The sequence below is a fragment of the Sceloporus undulatus genome, chromosome 2 (genome assembly GCF_019175285.1).
Source record: "Sceloporus undulatus isolate JIND9_A2432 ecotype Alabama chromosome 2, SceUnd_v1.1, whole genome shotgun sequence".
NCBI lineage: Eukaryota > Metazoa > Chordata > Lepidosauria > Squamata > Phrynosomatidae > Sceloporus > Sceloporus undulatus.
In genome coordinates this window covers 322,573,039-322,596,548 of record NC_056523.1, presented here as the reverse complement: position 1 = coordinate 322,596,548, position 23,510 = coordinate 322,573,039, and the positions used below count along the sequence as shown (strand labels likewise).

Sequence of the window (23,510 nt, the reverse complement as noted above, 5' to 3'; positions counted from 1 at the left end):
GGGTTCGAGTCCTCACTCAGCCAGGGAGCCCCGGGTGACCTTGGGAGAGCCACTCTCTCTCAGCCTCAGGGGGAGGCGGTGGCAGGCCTCTGAGCAAACCCTGCCAAGGGACCCTGTTACAGGCTGGCCTTAGGGTTGCCATAGGCTGGCAATGACTAGAAGCAGCGAGTCATTTACTAGAAGACCTTGGGCAAGAAGTCACGCTCTCTCAGCCTCAGGGGAGGCAATGGCAAACCTCCCCTGGAGGAATCCTGCCAAGGGACCCTGTTACAGGCTGGCCTTAGGGTTGCCATAGGCTGGCAATGACTGGAAGGCATAGAGCATAGAGCAGTGGCCCCCAAACTGTGCCCTTTAAGAGATTTTGGGCTTCAGCTCCCAGAATCCCAGGCTATTAGCCAATATGGCTGAGGCTTCTGGGAGCTGAAGTCCAACATCTCTTAAAGGGCACAGTTTGGGGGCCACTGGGATAAAGGGGCAACAGCAAGAAGCCTACTAGGCCATCTTGGGCAAGTCACACACTCTCAGCCCCAGAGGAAGGCCAAGGCAAAGCACCCCTGAAGAAGTATTGCCCCCCCCCCCCCCAAAAAAAGGCAGGTGCTGCAGGCCATCACTCCTCACAGCGCTGGACCCTAGAGAGTTTCTAGAAAAGAGAGAACCAATTGTCGGTGGTGAGAAAAGAGAGATTGCCCGTCTCCCCCGTTAAACCTCTGAGAAGCTGTGTTTCAGAGGGGCCAGTCTCAAGCCACCTCTCAGTATTAATTGCCTAAGACAGTTATGAAATTTGCTGGGCCGGCGCAAGTGGGAAGGTGCCTTGGAAAGACACTGGCACACACCTGATGGAGACTCATTGAGGCATGAATCTGCTTGTCTGCCTCGCTCAGGCATTTCCATCTCTCTCCTCCTCTTCCTTCTCCATGTGCCTTCTTGATAGTTTTGTATTTATTAATTTTGTTTTTAAAGGAAGAAATAAAGTGCAGGCGGCTACCCCTTTAGTCCAGCATTTTCAGGGGAGATGGCTTGCTTTTCCATGCCATGCTTCCCAGGATGTTTTGCTGCAGCCAAGGATGCCTGTCTTCCTCTGCCAAGTGCCCTGTTGGCCCTAAAGATGTTTCTCCAAATCAAGTTTCTTGGGTTTCAATGGAAGTTGAATCATATACATTTATAGTTTTGAGTAGTTCTTGCTGGAATCAGAAGGCTGAACAAAGTATGGTAACTGGCAGGCAGATCAGTTATGAATTTGGGATCTCAGATGAGAAGGAAGCAGTTAATGATATCTTTTTGTTCTGGCTAACCAGAGATTAATGTACTGTAATGGATGTTTCCCAATAAACCAGATTGTTGTGTGTATGTGTATATGGCAAAAAGAGAGTCATAATTTGCTTAGGCATTTTCTGAGGGTCTCTTGAAGGGCTGTACTTCTTACAGATTGTTATACAGCAGAACTCTACTAAAACACAAGACACAGAATGAAATGAATTCTTTTATCTGGGGCAAGTTCAAGTGTATACTCATTTCTGCTAATCCATTCTAATCTACCTGCTTCTCATTGGGTGTTGAGTATTACTTTTGTGGCCTGATGATGATGACATAGGGACAGGTCCCCGTCCCCCCCCCCTCTGTGAAGCCGAAATTAGGCATTCACATCCCCCTCCCTCTCTCCATTTCATGCTCTGAACAATTTATCAACTGTTGTTAGTGAATGTGGAAACAAGCTAGAGGTGTAACTGAAATTCAGCTGTCTGGTTTTAAGTAAAGAATTCATCTCAGCTGGTTTAACGACAGTGAGTGATAAATATAGCTGCTTTAAATTTCTGTGACCTGACATGTAGTTTAGCAAAGCTTAATTTGTAGGTTTAGTATCTATCTTTGCCTCGTGGGATGTTGAATAAGAACAGCGATTGCTCTAGGTCACGTAATCAAGTATATTCATAACATTGAAGGAGATTGGAGCAAAACATGAAGTTATCGATGATATCATCATGCAGCATCAGGAAATCTCTCAGAGCAGAACATTTCTTATGATAATCAGAAGATGATTTTAAGTTTGGGTTTGTGGAATGGAAGTAAATCTGTAAGAAAATGTATTGTTTAGGAAATGACACATTTTGTAGCTTCAAAGATGTACTCCTTTGAAACAAAAGTTAAACTCTTAACAATAGAGTAGAAATAGAACAGAAGCTTAGATGTGGCCTGCTTGAAAGAGCTGCAGAAACAGAAAAGTTACCTTAAGTTCAAAAAGGCAGACTTATAGAGTAGGCCTTCCACATTTGCTGCCATTGTGGATGCAGGGCCCCATGAAAGTGGGAACCCTGTAAACCAAAAGCAACTCCCTAGGGATCTCTAGGGTGGTTCTCCACTGCAACTCTGTGGTCAGCATCCACCAGAAGTTGACTATAGAATCATGTTCTATAGAAATGTTTCCTCAACAATGTCTAGGTCTGCCATTGCAACGCTGTGGTCAACCTCCACCAGAGTTGTGTTGGAGAACCAAAGGATTCAAGAGAGAACATACTGCTCAAATCCACGAATAAGCAAATCTGTAAAAGTCAAAGCCTCAAATGTGGAGGGTTGACTTTAATGGCTTTCTAACATTTGATTACTTTTACTTTACAGAGAGCAACCTTGAGGAGTATAGCCAAATAAAAGCATATATTGTTTTGCTGATCAGTTGGTAATAGTTGGTGAATTCATTAGTAACTTTATAGTTTTGTTCTGTGAACAGTGGCATCTAACTTTAGGGAATGACTTAATATGTATTATAACAGATATTAATGATGGTTGTATGATTCAGTTAGCTTGCTCTTTGTCATATTTAGTACTAGTGGAATTCTATTTACTTCTGGTGAAAATTCAGTCATTGTCTCTAGTTATTAAATTGGATCTTGATTGAGTGGCTTAAATATTAAATTGAATATTGATTGGAAAGGCTTCTACAGTGATAATCCAACATAGATTCTCCAAATGTCTAATATTCATCATGGGGTGTCATAAAGCACAGCTTTGATTATTTTCTTTAACTTTAAATCATTTTAATTCTTTTAAGCAGTCTTAATCTGCCTTTTGAATTTGTCAAATTGTTTAATTTTTTGAGTTTTAAATTACTGTTATTGGTTTGTTGTGGCATGGCCTTAAGTCAGACTTATGCTGACCCTAAGGCAAACTTAGCACGGGATTTTCTTGGCAAGATTTGTTCCGCAAGGGTTTGCCTTTGCCATCCTGTGAGTCTGAAAAAATGTGACTTGCCCAGGGTCATCCAGTGGGTTTCATGGCCAAGCAAGGAATCAAACCCTGGTCTCCAGAATTGTAATCCAATGCTCAGACCACTATACCATGCTGGCTCTCATTTAAATTTTAAATTTGTTAGATTGGATTTATTGTACATTGCCATGAAATTTTTAAACCGAGAGGAAGATAACCACTGTTTTAATAAATTTATAGCCCTTCAGTCTATTGGGACAGAGCCTTAAGGCTATAGTCAAGACCATGTGTGACTGGGAAAAGCTTTGCAAACACTAGTGCGGAAGTGTGCAGGATTTCCCCACCACTCCCTCTTATTTGTAAATTTCTGGATTTGGGGTGCGTGCAGAAGTAACATTATGGAGAAGAGGGCTAGAAAAGCTCTTGAATGTTGGTGTGCAGCTCTTTGGAGCTTCCATGCCATTGTGCAGCCTGGCAGTGATCAGGAATTTCTAAAGCAATTGAAGAACTATTTGGTTTTTATTTACATCTCATACTCTGTTCTGGTGGGATTGATAGTTGTTAATGCTAATCAACTGTTCTGATTCTACTGTCCCCGAGTAGTTTTAATTGTGGATTTTTGAAAAAAAATTAAGTGTGAAATCCCCCCCTTGACACACACACATTGTGAAAAGAAGTGAGGACTGTTTTTGTTGGCCATGTAAGATTTAAAGTTATCAATCTTTCTGCTGAAACTGACCTTGTAGCACTTGTGGATGTTGTGGACATGTCTATACATCTAGGGCATTATTTTATACTGGTTTTGCTTCATTAGAAGCTACATAAATAATAGTGGTGTGTTATCCATACTTGGACTAAGATTCTGGGAGACCAGGATTCCAACCTCTGCTCAGCCACATGAACTCACTGGGTGACTTTGGGTGCAGCCAACTCTTTCAGCATAAGAAGAAGGCAATGACAAACTTCTTCTGAATTAAATATTGCCAAGAACATCCTAGGATAGAACTGCCATTAGTTGGAGTCAACACAATCTGCATTTAGATAGTAAAAAGTGCATGTCCTGTTCTAGTAGAGGGATTCTGTACACTTTCTCGCATACTGTAGCCTGTCTGTTTTGTAGCACTAGCATCCATTTGGGGGTGCAAGGGAGGTTCAACATATATTCAAGAATAATTGAATAATAAATATAAGCAATGCTCTCATTGGTATTACCCATAAATGGTGGATTTTTCAAGGAGCATTAAGAGTTAAAGTTGAAATATAAAAGTTTAATCAATATGGTAAACAAGTATAGATATGGATGTTGAGGTGATGGATGCCCTCTTGTCACTAGAAAGTGTATGAGAGATGGTGATGTTGTGCTTTGAGTGGTGGACTAGGACATTTGGAGACCACTTTTCAAATCCCCATTAGGCCATTGAAATCTATTGGGTGATTTTAGGCAAGTCACACTCTCTCACTCTTAGATGGAGTCAATAGCAAATGCCTTCTGAACAAATCATGCTGAGAAAACCCTGTGATAAGTTTGCCATTTGAATATACATAACAACAAAATGCTGTACTGTTCAGGGAGAACTTAATAAAACTTTGTCTGAACATATCTCTTCTCTAGCAAGTAATGTGAAAAATATTTAAAACAGATAGTAAACTTTATCTATTGCATTAGAGCATGTTATATATGCCCACACATATATACAGCAAGGAATGCTTCTTAGATGATTTTGAAACCTGACAGTTTGTCTTTTAATTATTTATGCACACTGTCTCTTCAGGCTCCAGTTCTGGGACACCTCACCCTTCACTGGCTATTTGGATAAAAGAAGAGAGGAACAAAATAGGTATACTTTTAACCATCACAGAGAAAGACAATGGATTATAATGACAAGGACTGGAATCAGAAAAATGCAGTCTGCTGTAATTCTCTCTCCACTTTCTGGTGTGCTAAAGAAAGGCTAGCTCTGGTTGAAGTCAATATGATAAGCACACCCTTTAGTGGCCACTTGTCATTACTACATGCAACACTGACAATACTCAAAGTAGAAGGAACAGGTATGTAACACAGGGTCTCATAAAAGGTGTTCTGACCAACATAACATACTGCTTGTGCCTGCTTTCCTTTAAACATGTTTATCTACATGGTTAGTGATCTGAAGGAGTTGTTTTCTGACATGAGAAATTGATCCAGAGTGGATTTTTATTACTTGGAGGCTTAAAGTGTAATTTTATCAGCTCTAGGTAATGGAGCTAGTTTCTTAGTAGTCCCAGTGCATGTGATTTAAAAAAAAAAAGATGTAGGAGGAGATCATAAAGGGGGGGAGGGGAAGCTGGATAATCAGACTATAGGTCTGTCTATTGCGTAGGTATGTTATCTAGTTACGTTAAAGCTCCATCTGCCCTATAAAATTTATGATTGCCAAAGCTGATATCTTTCACAAGGGAAGTAGTGGCTGAAAAACATCGGCTTTTTGGCTGTGGATCCCAGGCATTAGTCAGAGGACCAGGGTTCTGTTATACTTGGCAGTACACCGACATAAGCTATTGCTCAGCAGGTTAGTTTGTTTTAGGAGACGTAGATGGGTGTTAATAGGTGCAAGCAACAGCAGTGGTTCTGAATGTTGTGCTCAGTTCAGCCAAAGAGCTGTTGTGCGGAAAGAGGCTTGTTCAGTGCTAATTTAGAATAATGATATCAGCAGAGATGAGCTTGAATTATAACAGATATGTGTAAATGAATAGAGGATGTGAGGATTAAGTAGATAGGTTTCATCAGCAGGTCTCTAGCTAGCACTAAGATTCAGTATTTCTTTTTGAATATATATGCTGTGTCTTGGGTCTTTCTAATCACATTACTCTGTCTCTGTCCATTTTTAAACCCCCCCCCTGTCTTATGTTGTCCATTCTGCAGCAATAGTGGTATCATATGATCTAGGATAGAGATGCAAAACTCTGTGTGAGGTGGTAGTGAAATTCAGGGGTGTGTGAAGCTGTTTATTTCTAAGCAACACCCCCCCCTGCATTTGGAACATAACATATTAGTTCTACATGTTGAATAAAATGTGTTAGTCACAGTTTTGTTACATTGCTCTATGGCCTTTTTCCTGCAAGCGCTTTATTTCTGACTGTACATAGGACGCGATACTGGAAAGAAGCTTTCAAATCCTGCTGAGTACAGTTGTCCCTCCAACCTTTGTGGCTTTGACTTTTGCAAATTTGATTGTTTGCAGTTTTGATTAATATGTTGTCTCTAGGAATCTCTAGGTCGTCCAGCGCTAGCTCTGCCAGAAGTTTATCATAGAGTTGTGCTGGAGAACCTAGGAGTTCCTAAAGAAAAAACTTCTCTAGGCATTTGTAGGTTGTCCAGGATGATTCTATGATCAACATCTGGCAGATGTTGACGATAGAGTTGCATTGGAGGACCTATAGGTTCCTAGAGATGTGTTCTCTTCTGTTGTTTTTTTATTTGTGGTTTTCCCATGCTAACGGGGGTCCTTCACCCCAGCCAATGTGGAGGAACCACTGTATTGAACATCTTGAGGTATTTTGTTCAGAAATACAGCTTGGGGTACTGTGAAGCATAACCCTCTAGCACCATGTGGGATAAGGCCCTTGCATGACACAGCCTGTAACATGATGCAGCCGCTGGCTTCTTTTGCTCCTCACCTGTTTAATGTTCCTCCATTCTTTCAGCTTGTGAAAGAAATTGTCCAATTCAGAAATAAGCTGATGTTTGAAAGAATGGGGAAGCTCATTTCAATCTAGGCAAACCTTCAGTTTTTAAATGTCCTTGGTGATGGTAAAAATGAATGGGCAGAAACTTTAAATAGTAGCTCTCAGAAAAATGGTTGGTTACTGGAAGTAAAAGTAGTATTCAGTGAGTCTTGGTTCAACCACCTCATCTTTTTCTCTCTCCCATAACTTTTTTCCTGGGAACATTTGCTTTCTGTGTCTGATGGCCCCTTTGGGGACACTCATGTCAGAATACACAATAACATCCTTTGTTTTACCGTAGGATTGATTTGGTTTTCTGTTTTCATGTTTCAGCCTTCATAAACTGCCAAAGTTGAGGAATCCTAGATTTCTTAGAGTTTAACAGTTGTAGCTCCTTTGTAATAAATAAATTGATTGTTTCTAAATTTGCTAGCACTCCTTGAAGAGTGATTCAGTTGTAACATAACCAGATATGGTAATATAAACTTTAGTTGTAATATATACCCAAATGTGATAAGTACTGTATATGTATAAAGCTGCTTTTTACATAATACATTTTATGCTTCTAAAATAACTTAGGCCTGGTACAGATGGGCAAAAAGTCCTGGCCTGTGGGCAGGGTGAGGGCTGAGCGTCCCCACGGTCAAAGCCCACCTGCCGCCTACGGGACACTCCATGATGACACACCTCTGGTGCTGCATCCAAACGTCGCAGAGCCAAAGGGGTGTCATCACTCCGTGTGGTGGCGGCTATGACGCCCATTCGAGTTCTAGTTCCGTTTTGTACTCTGTGGAGGCTGGATTGGTGTCACCCCTTCCTGCCCATCTGTACAGCCCTTTAGTGGTTTTAGATTTGTAAAGGGTACTAAGAAAAAGAGCTTGATTGTGTATTCCTGCATGACGGGATGGACTTGATGGCCCTTGAGGTCTCTTCCAACTCTACGATTCTATGAGCATATTTCAGTTTTATCAATTCTTTCTGGGTTCCAGTATGTAAACCAAGGGTGGTAGCTGAGGAAACAATTGAGGTGTAGAGGAAACAAGGAGGTTGAAGAGAAGTTATATACACCTCTTCTACTCATAAATGAATCCTCCAGCCCCACAATCAGAAATAGAGTCAGAAGCCCCACATTTGATAACAGATTTCCACTGTAAGAACTTAAGAAAAATGGTTGTTGCTTACATGCTTTTCAGACCTATGCAGCTAAACCCTCTACAAAAATAACTTCTGAGGTCTATGGCACTTACTCCTGAGAAAATATGTCTAGGGTTGCAATTTTCAAATATCTTTTTAATGTGTGAAATTCTTAGTGTGTGCCTATTCATCGCCTTTTCACATGAGTTGTCATTTTTAGTTTTCAAATTTCACTCCTCTCACACCCCAAAACTCGTTGCATTTACTTTTGTCTTTGGAGGCACGAATAAACATAAGAATTACAGTTGTAGATCTCCCATGTATCTTACTGCTGTGAAATATTATCCCTGATGTATTTATAGCATGTTTACAAAAGTGGACTAACAAAATCAGGTGTGAATTTTTTGGCTGGTTATCCCTTCTTGTAAATTTCTTTAAAAACTGATACGGAAATGCTCTTTTTAATGGGACATTTACTGCACAGTTGTAAGGGAGATATTTTAATACAATTGGGATAGGAGTAAATATCTAGCATGGTAAGCATTGTGTATTGTTTCAAGAAAGCCGATGATGAACAGATGGATAGAATTTAATTTGGTTTAATAAGTAATACCCCCTTCTACTGCGCCACCATATTGGTGTAGTATCCCAGTTTTAAGTTATACACTAAAGATAATTTATAGATGCATATATGATGGTGGGGTTCCAAGTAGTACTAAATGCATTTTCTTATGCAAGGCACTGAATATATATTATATAAACAATCTACTAGAATCTGTGATTTCTAGAAACCGATTGTCCTTTGGATTCATGATTTTCATTCTTAGGTGTTCTTTCTACAGTATTGTATGGCTTTTATTTCTGAGGGGAAGCAACTGAGTCGAGTAAATCCTCGTATGTATCTGTTGTCATTCACACTTGTTGTTTAATAGATCTATGTAATGTCCTGCTAGGCCCAACATAATGGTCTGAAGTAGGAAAGTTCTATAAATACTATGTATTTTACATTCACTGAAAAAGTATTCTATCTGTGAAATTCTGGTTGCTTTTGACTGCTGCCTAACAGTTTTGTGTCACTGAGCAGCTTCCATTTTTCATCATGTTCTATGCTCTGAAATTAACCTAATTTTATACTGCCAGACTAATGTGCAAAGGAGATGTGATTTACTAATAATTCAAATAAAAGTGTTTCCTTTTACTAGTTTAGAAACCATAACCAGACTATAAATTCCTTGGAAATGTTTTTAAAAATTTAAAAACAAGAACATTGAAATTTTAAGCAGCACAGCTGGTTATCTGTTTGTCAGACACATGAACTCCAAAGTGCCAATTAATTCAAGATAGTATGTAAGGTTTGCTCTTGCACAATTATGTACAGTGGTAGCCCAAGGTGTATGGAAATGAAGTAGTGTGTGAATATGTTTATCATTGTTGTGTGCCACTTATCCTCCAAGGTGCATACATACATGGTCACATACATGGTGTAATCGTGGTATCTCAATCTGATATTGCACTATTCTGTATTCCAGTGCTCTTTGACATACTAACCTTGTGGGATAGGATAAGGTGGGAAGCTAATGGCTTGCCCAAAACCACAGACTGAGCATTATGGTTTCAACACAGGGCTTCTTGAGTCACACCTACTGTACTGGCCGCTGTTGAAATTGTGCGCTGAATTAGAATTGTCAAACCAGGATTTTTCCACTTCTCTCTTTACATTTATCTGAAGTCCAAAACACACTGCAGAAATAATCCAGTTTGAGACCGCTTTAACAGTTCTGGCTCAGTGCTAGGGAATTCTGGGAACTGTAGTTTTGTGAGGCATTGAGCCGCCTCTGTCAGAGAGCTCTGGTGCCACAATAAACTACAATTCCCAGGATTTTCTAGCACTGAGCCAGGACAGTTATAGCGGTCTCAAACTGGATTATTTCTGCAGTGTGTTTTAGATCAGAGTGAGACTGATTTGGAGTCACTGTTCTTACAGATGCAGTTTGTCTTCTCTACTAATGAATAAAGAAAACTTTCACAGCTGTAGCTGTTTAGAGATTGGCAGTAGTAGACTTTTTTAAAAACAGAACTTCTAAAATACTGTAGTTAGCATGATTTTTATTGCAAGAGAAAGGTGGAAAAACAAGTAGGGCATTTAAGGCCTCATCAGTTACTCATACTATCTAAAAGAAATTGGCAGCATGGGCTTTCTTATATTTCAGTCTACTTCCACAGATGCATCTGGTGGAATGGAAGCCAGGTACAGACATATACATGCCATTTGTATGTGAGGATGTCAATACAGATTACAAGTCCTTTGTTTATACCTGGCTTCCCACTCCACCAAATAATAATAATAATAATAATAATAATAATAATAATAATACATTTTATTTATAGACCGCTATTCCGCAATGATCATAGCGGTGTACAGTACAAAAATGCAATACAATACAATCTCTCTCCCTCAAGATGGAGGCTGAAGGGAGGGCTTGTCTTCTTCCAGGCAGGCCTGGTGGAGCTAGCCTGCCTCTCTCTCCCTCAAGAGAAAGTCTGCATCTGTGGAAGCAGACTTAAGTCTACGAAAGCTCATGCTGCCAATTTCTTTCTTTCAGTTAGTCTCAAAAGTGCTACAGGATCTATCTACATGCTGATTCTTCAGACTAACATGGCTATATCTTTGAATTTGTAAAGTTTTCAAAAGCAATAAATGTGTGGGACAGGTTTTACCCCATTGTAACTGAGAAACTCAGTTTTGGTATTGCAAGGACTTTGAAGTTCCATCATTCAGTCAGCAATAAAACTGCTAAAGTTTCATAGCAAGTCTGTATATTTAATTAAAATATACTAATTCAGTTTGAGGTGTTTTTTTTCTGTTGTACCACTTCAGACCTGGTATTGTTGCCCTTAACCTGAACAGTAGAAAATATACAGTACTTAAGAATAAATGTTCTTGCTTGCATATTTTAGCACCCTCCCCTCTTCAAGCTATGGTTTTCCTGCACTTCCTGTTTGCCCCCAAAGCAGCTTTAAAACAAACACAAATACACACAGACCATAGTGAGGATACTGCTCAACTAAGAAGGATTTTATTCTTGACTCTCATGAATCTGACAAATTCAGAGCTGGTTTGGTAGGAAGAAGAGTTGCCTCCTTCCATGATCAAAGCCTAAAGAATGGAAACTGCCACATGGGAAAGCAGTGTAGTGCTTGCTCCTCCATAATTACTGTTTCCTCTTTTGGCTCTTCTTCAGAGATTTCTCCTTGTGCTGTTGTGTCAGAATTTGATTCAAACAGAGATAATTCAGCTGCTCCTTCTTTCTGCCATCATGCCTTAGATTGCCATTTTCTAGTTTATATGCAAGTAGGGTTGCCATTTCACGGCGGTGGGCGTGACTTTCCCGCCCCCTGGGGGGTGTGCCCAGTCCCGCCCCCGCCCCCATTCCCGGGTTGCTGCCCAACTCTGAGCTCCCAGGGCTGCTGCCTGCCTTCTATAGAGTGCTGCCTGTGCAGCTTGTCTGGAGCAGCAGCAGGACGACTGAAACCATCAGGGGCGGGGTCTGCTGCACTGCACTGCCTGTATTGGCCAGCCCTCTGCTTCCTTATTTGGGCATACTCCAAGCAGGGAGGAATTTGTATTCAGGCAAGCTGCTTCCCCTTTTTCTCTTTCCCCTCCTTCTCTTCTTCTTGTTATTCCGTTTTTTTCTTCTCCTCCTCTTCCCCTCCTCTTCCTCCTCTCCTTTTTCTTCCTTTCTTCCCCCTCCTCATCTTCTTTTTCTCTTTCTTCCTCTCTCTAAGCCTCCTTCCTCTTCTTCTCAGGGGTCCAGGGCTTCTCAAGGCTTTGCCCCCATTAGAAAAGAAAAAAGGCTTTGGATCTGTCCCATAAATCCCTCCTAAGTTGAGACATACCTGGGAAAAAGAGGGGGTGAGGGATTTGGGGGGGGTTGGAGGGGGCAAGGAAAAGGAGGAAGGGGGGAATTGCTAAGAAGGCTTGGGAGTGGGAAATGTAGTTTGCAGTGGCACAAGGGACTGCCTGTGATCTTGCAAATGCTATGCCTGCTTGGGAGTGGGAAATGTAGTTTGCAATGGCACAAGGGACTGCCTGTGATCTTGCAAATGCTATAGCTGCTTGGGAGTGGGAAATATAGTTTTCAATGGCACAAGGGACTGCCTGTGGTCTTTAAATGCTATGCCTGATTGGGAGTGGGAAAAGTAGTTTGCAATGGCACAAGGGTCTGCCTGTGATCTTGCAAATGCTATACCTGCTTGGGAGTGGGAAATGTACTTGTAGAATTTGGGGGGGGTGTGTGTTTGGCCAGAAAGAGAAGTACATTTCAGCCTTCTGTCTAGGACTAATGCCAAAATGTCCTCCATTTTGAGCATGCCTAAGAAACATGCATTTCTATTAACATTTAAAAAAAAAATCAATTTTTTCATGTGTCCTCCATTTTTTAAAACCATGTCCTACATTTGAAAATGTGGCCCTACATTTGTCCTACATTTGTCCCGGTTTAGAGGTCCTGCCTTATGGCAACCCTACATGCAAGAGACCCCCATTTCAGAGTGGTAGGCTTTTTCTACAGGCATCGGTGAACTCGGTGACTTGAGAGTTATCTCCTGAAGAAAACCCAAGCCCCAAAATCTCTTTTGGCTATAAACATTTAGACCTCTGGGTAGGGATGTAGCACTTTTGGGTTCTAGGGAATAGGGAAGAATCACTTTGTGACTCAGACACTTCTTGTGGAGCTACTTCATTATCATTAAGAGTCTTTGATTCTAACCTGGGATGGCTCATCCTTGAACTCCAGTCTGCAAACAGGTAGACCTTTCTCTCTGAAGCAATCCAGTATGATTGCTTTACCATAGCCTTACTTTGTGGTGTGATCCTCAAGAGAATGATTACGGTGAACCTAGTCACCCATTGTACCTTTCGGTGAAGGTAAAGAATCTAAGAGAAGTGCTCAGGCATTAGAGTGTTGTCTCTGAAAGCGTTCGTTCCCTAATAAAGTACCATAAATTCTTCCGTGATAACATTTTGTAAAGCACAGCCTGTAGAGAGTTCAAGCAGATGTTGACACTTCTGACTAGGAAGGAAGAAGAGTTACTGGGGTCAGACCATCTTGTACAGGATGAACCTCAGCAGCAAGATTTCCGTCACTATTTCCTAAGGAAATCTGTATAGTATTAGCAACAAAAGGATGACATCTGTAGCATCAAGCAGCATACATTTGTTATGGATTTTGTACAGATGCACCTAATCACTAAAACATATATTAGTCACTGTAATAAATATAGCAGAGTATTAGACCTAGCTGTCCTTTAATCATAATCGGAGCATCTGGAGATGGTAGAAGCAAAAATATTTTGCTTTCAAAACTCTTATAACATTTTGGTTATACTAAACACTGTTGTGTGGGAAGAGACCTCCCTTCCTGATGGAAGTCGGTCCTACCATGAAGTTCACAGCCAGAACTTAAACCTCTTCCTCACTCTTTTCCCCACCTTCACATCACAAAACTGCTATCAGAATTTAAACTACTGCCTTACTCATTTTCCTACTTTCTCACAAGGAAGCCTCTGCTAGAATTTAAACTTCTGCCTCACTCTGGCCCTCTCCAGACGGGCCATTTTGTATGTACTCCATACCTACTAGGGTTGCCTGGGGGCATCTCTTTTAAATGCCTGCAAGCCTAGTACGTACAGAGTACGTACAAAATGGCGGTGCCCTGTTCACATGGGTGCTGCCATTTTGACGTAACGGACGCCTAATGTCCATATGTCATGACGCCCAGGTGACATCATGAGTGCGCCAATGGCGCACTGTGGCATCACTGGCACACCACAAAAAGAAGCCACTTTTTGCGTCTTCTCCTTGCCGCCGCCAAGCCACGCAGCATATCCGCTGTGGCTTGCTGGCAGCACAAACGGCACCGCCACCAGACCGTCCTTTAAGGACGGTCTGTAGCTCGCTTCTGTTTCCCACTTTCACACCAGGAGGCCAATGACAGAATTGAAACCCCTTTTCTTCTTCTTTCCATCCCTGAGGTGGATTGAGGCAAAGGGGTTCAAAATCTGGCAGAGGCCTTGTGATGAGAAGGTTGGAAACAGTGCAGGAAAATGCTTTCCTGTTGCTCAGACATTGTTGCCCAGGTGATTTTAAATGTTAAACACTGACTTGACCACCTGTGGTTTTTGGTATTTGCAGGGGATTCTGGAATCTCATCCCCGTGGATACTGAGGGCCCATTCTACTTATCTCTTTATTTTTCCTTTGAAAAATTGGGAAAATGGCAACTTGCCAGGAAGGGAGATATTGTAGAAACCAAACACCAAATCTTAGATTATGCAGTATTTTCTTTTAAAATGATGAATAAAACATTTAAAACAAATTGTTCAGACATTTACTGCCCCAAAGATATTTCTAAAAGCAAGGCAATAGGCTGGCTGTTATGTAGGACAATGCACACTATCTTGTCATTGGAATTCCTGGACTTGGTATCCTTTTGTTCCCCCAAGGGAATTAATATTTTATGTCTTCTTGACATTGTGGAAGTCCATAGGAGACCAAATAGTTTTTTATGCTTTACTAGTGTTGATGGTTTTGTCCATTTTTATTGGTTTTTGCTACTCCTAATAAAAAGACAATGCTGAAGCAGTTCTCTACAGTTCAGAACAATATAGTTTCATTTGTAACAAAAATTAAAATTTAAAATGTGGATTCTCTTTGCAACTGTTGTATCAGTAAATTGTGCTTTCATTTTAGAAAACATGATGACAACCAAAAGTTTACAATTGTATTCTGTTTTGTATATAATTTATTTTATGTTCCTGAATTAAGAGAGTGTTTAATCAATTTGTAAAGAATATTGGTATCACATTTTTTCAAAAAAGAAAATTCCATTAAATCTGGGAAGAAAAACAGTTTTTCCTCCCTGTGGCTTCAACATTTCCTAAAATTATATATTTCTAGTTGTAGTCAAATAGTTTGGGAACCAGCAAAGATAGATTAGGAAGTTTGGGTAGGTCTTCTGGAACAGAAAAAAGAACAGTGACTGTTTTGGTTTTATCCCCTTTTCTACATGACTGAATGGGAGGTACTGTATATACTTGTGTTCATGTCGACCTCATGTATAAGTTAAGGGCAGGTTTTGGGGTCAAAATTATGGATTTTGATATGACTTGTAGATCTCAAGGGTAAAACTGAAGGCTTTAATTAGTAAAAGAGCATTTTTCAGATTTACATTGGCCCTACTCCTTTACTTTTACCTTTACTCGTTAATTGAGATAGGAGTTTCACGTTAGACCTTCTGTGACATCCATTTTTACATAGGTTAGGGCTTGCATTTTATAGATATACTGGAGACTCTTTGGTGGAGAATGTGCTGGCTCACTTATTTTGGCGTGTTTGATCTTTGGCTAATGTTTTCCTTGTTCCAGCCAGGCAGTCTATTCTTATTTGTATTTCAAATATATTACAATGGAGGGGGGAGTGGTGCTTTGATACAATCCACTTCAAAATAGCATTACCTAAAGGGCTAGAACAAAAAAAGAACAAATTTCTCTACACTTCACTTACTGGAAAATAATGGAGAAATTCTTGTTTTTCTTTCCAAAAAGACTGTAATCTCATTTTCTGCTTGTGACTGTTTAATAATGATGTTATTGGATGTTTGGGACTGTAACCAGATTAGATATTTTTCTCCATACAGTGGTACCCCGGGATACGAATGCGCCGCCTTACGAAATTTCCGGGTTACGAAAAAAATCCATTGAAAAAAACTGTTCCGGGTTACGAAGGTTATTTCGGGTTACGAAAAAATTTTTGGTGCTTTTCGGCGCTTTTTCGCACGAAATCGCGGCTTTCGCTATTAGCGCCTATGGCTTTTTCGGCTTACGAAGATTTTCGGGTTACGAACGCGGCGGCGGAACGAATTAAATTCGTAACCCGGGGTACCACTGTACTGTTTTTGCTGTCTGTGGGAATGGAAGCACAGTCTGTATTCTGTGGGTGGAAACCATCCCATTCTTAATAAGGTGTTACTTTACAGCCTAATAATAATAATAATAACAACAACAACAACAACAACAACAACAACAACTTTATTACAGCCATTTGGCCAGCCTAATTAGGTATACTTATTAAGCCCTGAAGCTTCTCATCTAAACCCTCAAAAGAGATGTAGTGTGAAGGAATATAGAGCCAACCAGAAGGTGGAAAATACCTTAAAATAGCTTTTGAAGCTCACTGGTTTCCTCATCAGGCAAAGATGTTAGAAGTAATACAGATGATGGTACATTTCACTTAAGATGTTAGTTTAGATCTGTGTACAAAGTTGTTGTGACTAAAGGTTGATGCAGGTACGTGACCCACCTCCTTCATGGTCATCTGGCTACCGAGGACAAAAGCATTGAAAGCTATCATATATACTTGTCTGTTATGCCCAAAAATTGACCCCAAAATCCCAGGTTGACTTATTTACGGGTCACTATGGGAATGTGATAGCAGCTCTTTTAGATTTCCCCATCTGGTGTGGAGAGGAGTTTATTTCTCACTGAAGCCAAGCAGAAAGAGTCTGGTGACTGATTGATACTGCTGTTTGTTTAGGAGTCCCTCTCCCATCCGCATCTTGCTGAACAATGAAGCAAAAAGCCTCAATGAGAGTCTTTCTTGCCATATACACATACACACACTGAAGGAGCCTCCAAGTTTTACCCTTGACCTATCCATGGGTCATGACAAAATCTATAATTTTGGCCCCAAAACCTGACCTTGACTTATACATGAGGTAAACGTATAGTTGAATATATACGGTGGGTAATGGCATTTCATTCTCCATTAGCAGCAAGGAAGTAATGCCCTATGAGATCTAGGCCATTTCTCTCCTGTAAAAGATTGCAAACCACTTTCTAGGCAGAATGCCATGAGTCTCTAAAGAGGCCCTTGCACACTTGCACATGGAGATATGTAGTCTGAAAGAATACATTTCAGGTAATGATATGGTAATAGATACCACCTGCTGGACAAAGGCATGAGCCAGTGTGATGTAATAGTTTGAGCAGACTAGGACTCTGGAGACCAGGTACTGTATTGAATCCCTACTAAACCACAGAAACCCAGTGGGAGACCTTGGGCAAGTCACAGACTCTCCGCTTCAGAGGAAAGCAAAGGACTCCCCCACTTCCACACACACACAAATCTTGCCAACAAAACCCTGTGATAAGTTCACTTTAGGATTGCCATAAGTCAGAGAAGTTGGAGACATACAACAACTGGTCAAAGGAGATCAGTATCCCCTGTGTTGTGTGGCACCTAAGGCAATCCTAGAAGAACAATACGCATATAAGAACATACAGTAGTTGTTAATAATAATAATAATAAAATCTTTATTTATATCCCGCCCTTCCAAAAAGATCAGGGCGGCTTACAACATTTCATTCATTGTTCATTTTCTAAGCCTTCTGAAAGCAGATAACTGAGCATTACTCAAGTTTAGGAGGGCAAGTGTAAGAATGGGAGGCTGAGCCAAGGAATCTTGACTCTTTCCTCTGTTTTTGAGGATACAAATACTACTGTATTGTTGGCTGAAGTGGCTAAGTAATTTGGCAAGCTCCAAAATGCATTTTTCAAACTCTGTTGGTATGTGGAATTATAAAATGTACGGATGATATTGGTGTAATGTTATCAGGACTTCATTTATCGCTTGATTATTTCAGTGTCAATAAAGATTTTGAGTCACTTGCCAATTTCCAATCCATCTTGTACTTTGCCAGTTCATTCTGCTTTTCGAAAAGAATATGTTCCCAGGGAAATTGGGGCCCGTGGTTATAGCTGGCAAAGCCTGTATGTTGAAGTGGTCAGGGCAAAAGGTGGGAGAGAATAGATTCTTCCACCCACGCCTTATGTTAGCTGAGAATGGAGTTAATAGTTTAACTCAGGTCAGCTCAGTTCATCCACCTCCATTAACTGCTAGATTCCAAAATGTCAATGCTTTGTGATTATTTAAGGCAGAAAGTTTGAACTAGGCTTTCTGTTTCCATGCTAGGTTTCCCTCTATTCCTTTTGATGACAAATGATAAGGGCTTAGGGCTAAGTACCAGAGGAAAGGTGCAGCTTTAAAAGCCCTGAGCATAACAGGAGAAATGTTATACAGTGTGATTTAAAAACACTTTACAATATTCTGTAGCCTGAAGCAATATTATGGCTCCCTTGCAAAGTTCCTAAAGTAGTAACTTTTTGGACAAAATACAGTAAATGTTAAAACTGATTATGAAGTCTGAGTTCAGAGATGTTCATTTTTGGAAATAAACTAATGTAAAAGCAAACTGACTTTTGAAAACAAACTAGTTTTGAAAACAAATTGACTAAAACTAGGAATTGGGACATTGCTTGTGAGTATCTTACATTTGCTCATTAATCAGGACAGATGATGTTGAAGTAATTCATCTGAACCCTCTGAACTTCTTAAATAAATTTAGAGAAAGTACTTTGGGCTTCATTCACCACATTGCACTGGTGTTTAACCCTTGCCTTAATCATGTTTGTTTGGAAGTATGTGATTGTTTCTTGCTGTCATATTCTTAATCTAATGAAAGAAAAGATATTAGCAAGGTCACAATGAAATGAGCCAAAAAGATAATTCCAGCATACTTTTTCTTTGTCTTAGTGTGGAGGATGCAGGTTTTGAAATGAAGATGTGACTTTCTTGGCCTATCTCTGTGTGCTGTTTAACATGTTTTTCAGTACTCTTCACTAGTATTATTATTATTATTATTATTAACCTTTATTTATGAAGCGCTGTAAATTTACACAGCGCTGTACATGCAATCCTTTTAGTTAGACGGTTCCACTTCTGTTCTTCACCATAGAAGCCATCAGTCATCCCTGGAAATGAAGGATAAATTATTGGCCTTATTTTCCCTTCAGCAGAGGCTTATGGTTGAAGAACTAATAAGAATAGAATAAATATGTTCATTTAAAATGTGTTCATCAGTGTATGTGTTAACTTAAAAATAAGTGAAATGCAGTAATAGAATGAACATCAATTTAACATTTTGAGTTTCAAAAACAATTTATTCTCCTAAATTAACTAATAAAAATGTGTACTATCTGAAATCATGTGTACCATCTGAAGTCTGTTTCTTCTTAATGAAAAACCTGTCATGTCTTCCCCAAGGCACATACAGTTAGTTATTTATGGCACATTTATACTGACAGGTAAACATTTGCCTGTCTTATATTACAGGCATAGGTAAATGTTCTCTTGTCAGTTGGTAGCATTTCAGCCATCAGGATTTTCATGAGAATAGCACAGCACAAAGATGAGTAACCTGTGCTGCCATTCATTGAGAATTAACAGCATGTTGATAATATCTTAATAGCTCAATGTAGAAATATACACAAAGGATTAGTATTACCAGGTATTACCCTGAGGTGGAGTCTTATGCAACAGTGCCATCACTTCAGCTCAACAGGTTAAGTGGAATGTAGGTAGGATATATGAGCCACTAGTTGTAACTTTAAGTGAGGATTATAGAATCTTTGAATGCAATTTCTGCTGCTCGAAATCTTGAGCAGAATTCTTAAAATTCTCATGAAATTTTGACTGTAAGAATGCAAACAAAAACACTCAAATAATGTTTCAGTAATATGTAGTGTACAGCCAGTATAGTGTAGTGGTTTGAGGGTTGAGCCTGGAGACAAGGGTTCAAATACCTGTTCAGCCATGGAAACCTACTGTCACATTTTCTCAGCCCCAGAGGAAGGCAAAGGCAAATCCCCTCTGAACAAATCTTGCCAAGAAAACCCTGGGATAGGTTCACCTTAGGGTTGCCATAAGTCCATGCGTAGTGTCCTGAAATAGAAATCCTTTCTCTCCACCCTGTAATCTAGTAATTTAAATATTCAGACACTATATTGGAAAGGAACTGTAGAATATTGCAACATTAATCTTGCAGAATTTTTTCTGTCTTGGCCATTGTAATAATACTGGAAATATTACCGTTCATACCAGCTGTAGCAAAGAGCAAATAAGTACATTTCTCCACCACAGCATTTGCGCATTTCATGCACTGCCCTTGCAGCTTTAAACGTGAATGTCTACATTGGTAAAGCACTCCTGATTTGTAGTGGTTAGATTATTTAATTTTGGTCTGGGAAACTGATTAATTTTGGTGAATTTGTGTAGTGTTTCGAATTAACAGTTGTGAAGAAAGTACTCAAAAACATGTTGAAAAGCAAAAACAAAAAAACCAATGAGGAGACAAAACTCCACATGCTCTGAGATGGTCAGCAGTTTATGCAGTATTTTTAAAATGCCCAGTGCATTTCAGCCTTGGTGTGAAAAGGCTTTCTTTAGGGGCCTTCAAAAGAAATCACTGGACTTGAAAACACTCTCCAGAACACAGGACCAGGGAATATAAATAAATTATTGACTGCAATTTCCATTCCATTTAAAGTTTCATCCAAGGTATAGGAACTCTTTATTTCAATTTTCCTCATTATCTAGGGATAAATATCTTCCATGGTCATTATTTTTGTTTTTTTAATGTTCAGCATCAAGCCTACCATGGCACTTTCTTCCTTGACCCTCTTCAATACTTGCTGAACATTTGTTTTTACTAGCAGTATTGTGTTGTCTGCATATGTTAGGTTGTTAATGTTCTTACTTCCGGTAGTCACTCCTCCTGCTTCTTAAGTCTATGTCTGCTCTTTGTTTGATATTTTCTGCATACAAATTGAACAGGTAGGATGATAGAATGCAGCCTTGCTTGACTCCTTTGCCAATTGGGAACCATTCTGTTTCTCCATATTCGGTTTTGATGATAACCTCTTCTTCTGAGTATAGGTTACGCATCACAACAATAAAATGTAGTGGTACTCCCTTTTCTTTGATACCATTCCAAAGTTTTTCATGGTCTGTGCAGTCAAAGTCATTACTGTAGTGAACAAAGCACTTGCAGATTTTCTTTTGGAAATCCCTGGTGCACTCCCATTATCCACCATATGTTATAATGAGATTTCTAGCACCTCTTCCTTTCCTGAAACCAGCTTGCACCTTTGGGATTTCTCATTCTACATGTGGTAGGAGTCTTTGCTGCAAAATTTTGAGCACAGCTTTGTTTGTACGGGATATTAGTGCAACGGTCCTGTAGTTACTGCAATCTTTGTCTCCATTTTTTTGGCCCCTGCAATTGGTATTTCAAGTGCAGTTTTTAAAGTAGGTTGCACATGCTGATAAATCTTGAATAACTTCCTCAAGCTTCTAATCTAAAGCTATTTACATTAGTTGCTCTCACCATATCCTTGGCAGTTAGTTCTGTAAGCCATTTCACCCTTAGCAAGGCCTTTTCTGTGTGATTTCAATAATTTTGACTTTAGTAGTGCTCACTGCCATTTTATCTCGAAATGTTAGACTGATAATATACAATTTTCTTGATTCCTTTCTAAAAAAGGATATTACGGTATGTTGGATATCTTATGTTTCTTTTATAAGAGAGCCTAATTTTACTTAAAGTTGTGTATTTTTGTAAAACGTTTAGCAATTTTATATTTGAAGATGATTGGAGTTTGGCATTGATTTGCATGTCGTTTGTAAAATTTTCTGTTTGAGACAGCTCTTTGGCTACTCCTGGGAGGGGAAACCACTTTTAAACTTCACTTGTCTTTCTAGCTTTCTCCACGGTGAAGGTCAGTGTAAAAAATTTATTCAGCCTCTGAAAAAGACTTGTGTTTGTGGGGGGCTTTTGAGTGTGGACAACAGTGGATGATAGTATAGGAAAGTGAGATTTTTGAAGAATGAAATGAGGCAAATGATGCTTTCCTTTTTTCTTCTTCTGTATAGTAATTTTCAGTCATATGAGTAGTTTTCGGGTGTGCTATTCATTTGGAAAATGAAGTCTGTACAGCATGTTGATATATTAGACACTTATCTTAACTTGTCCTGGATACTTGACTAGCTTGGCAATAACTGGTGCTAAAAGATTTATTTTCACTGAATGCATTCTTTACAGTTTAACTTTTTAACCAGCTGTTGTTTGTCTTGTGCCTTACAGAAATATGAAGTTATTGCGCAGACAGTAATGAAGATGCTTCCTTCCTTTAATGGTGGCTTGTATATTGTCTGCTCAATATATAAACAGTATTTTCTTAACCTTCATTTGTTTATGCAAAGCTAGCAGAAGCAGTGTTCTCATTTCATCCTTTCATCTCTTGTTTCGTTCATCATCCTAGTGGGACATGATAGAGCCCATTGCCTCTAGGATAACTGGGGCTAATTTGTTAATTGTTTGGTGAGGTGCCAAAGTAATTTCCCAAAGCCTTGAGTAGAAAGGGAAATCAGCAGTGACAGAGCACCTACCCTGCTTTTGAACTTTGCTTCTGTGCGTGTGAGTAGAGCCTTTCAAAAGCAGCTTACTGTTCTAAAAACATCATAAACAAAGTAGAAAGCTATGGATTCACATCCAAGCAAGAGTGATGACACCACTGCTTTGAGTAAAGTGAGAGTCTCTTCTTTTTTAAATTTATAAGGATAGTTTTTCATTTTCATTGTTTGTCAACAATTTGACAAACAAATGGTTCCCAGAAGAGATCAAGCCTGAACTCTCCCTGGAAGCCAAGATGAGGAAACTGAGGCTGCCTTACTTTGGTCACATCATGAGAAGGCATGGCTCATTAGAAAAGACAGTAATGCTGGGAAAGGTAGATGGACTTAGAAAGAGAGAAGACCCACATGCTAGATGAATGGTTTCAGTCAAAGAGGTCATGGGCCTGAGTTTGCAGCACCTGAGCAGAGTAGTGGAAGATAGGGGATCTTGGAGATGTCTCAACTACAGGGTCGCCATGAGTCAGGGTCAACTTGGATGCAGTCAACAACAACAATGATTTGAGTGAGACTGGAGACCAGGGTTTGAACCTCACTCCACTATGCAAACCCTCTGGGTTAACATTGGCAAATCACATTCTCTCATCTTCAGAGGAAGGCAAAGGCAGACTCTCTCTAGCCAGGAAACTTGTGTTACAGATTCACCTTAGGGTCACCATAAGTCAGAAACAATTTGAAGGCACACAACAACTAAGTTTTCTCTTTTGCAAGCACTGACAAGGTCTAGCTAATTCCCTTTTTCTTTAATTCTAAGATATAGCTGTGTTAGTCTGTAGAATCAGTATGTCGAGAGATCTTGTAGCACTTTTGAGATGCTTTTAGCATCTGAGGAAGTGGACTGAAGTCTATGAAAGCTCATGCTACCAAGTTCTTTCTTCCAGTTAGTCCCAAAGGTGCTACAAGATCTCTCTTTTTCTTTGTTTTCATAAAATTTTATTTACGTTTTCAGTATCCTTTTGTCTTCCTTTGAGACTGAACTGAACTGGGTAGTATGCTTGGTGAATTTCCTTTCATTGTGAATTGGTAGATGGGATTCCCAATTCTAATCAGGAAGCAACAGAGGCAAGGTCTTAAACCCCACCTACAAGTAGTGTTCATCATCTGG

General features: G+C 39.8%; 1 protein-coding gene across 4 annotated transcripts in view; it reads left to right on the top strand.

The window, feature by feature from the left end:
* Nucleotides 1-23,510, top strand: part of C2H18orf25 (chromosome 2 C18orf25 homolog) — a 69,438-nt gene that overhangs the window by 266 nt on the left and 45,662 nt on the right. Inside the window, exon 2 of one of the 4 annotated variants that reach the window (XM_042449039.1) lies at nucleotides 4,971-5,247. The exons of the other annotated variants lie outside the window; for them this stretch is intronic. The gene's annotated coding sequence lies outside the window, so the exon portion shown is untranslated. The remainder of the gene's footprint in view (nucleotides 1-4,970; nucleotides 5,248-23,510) is intronic. 4 annotated transcript variants of the gene reach the window in all.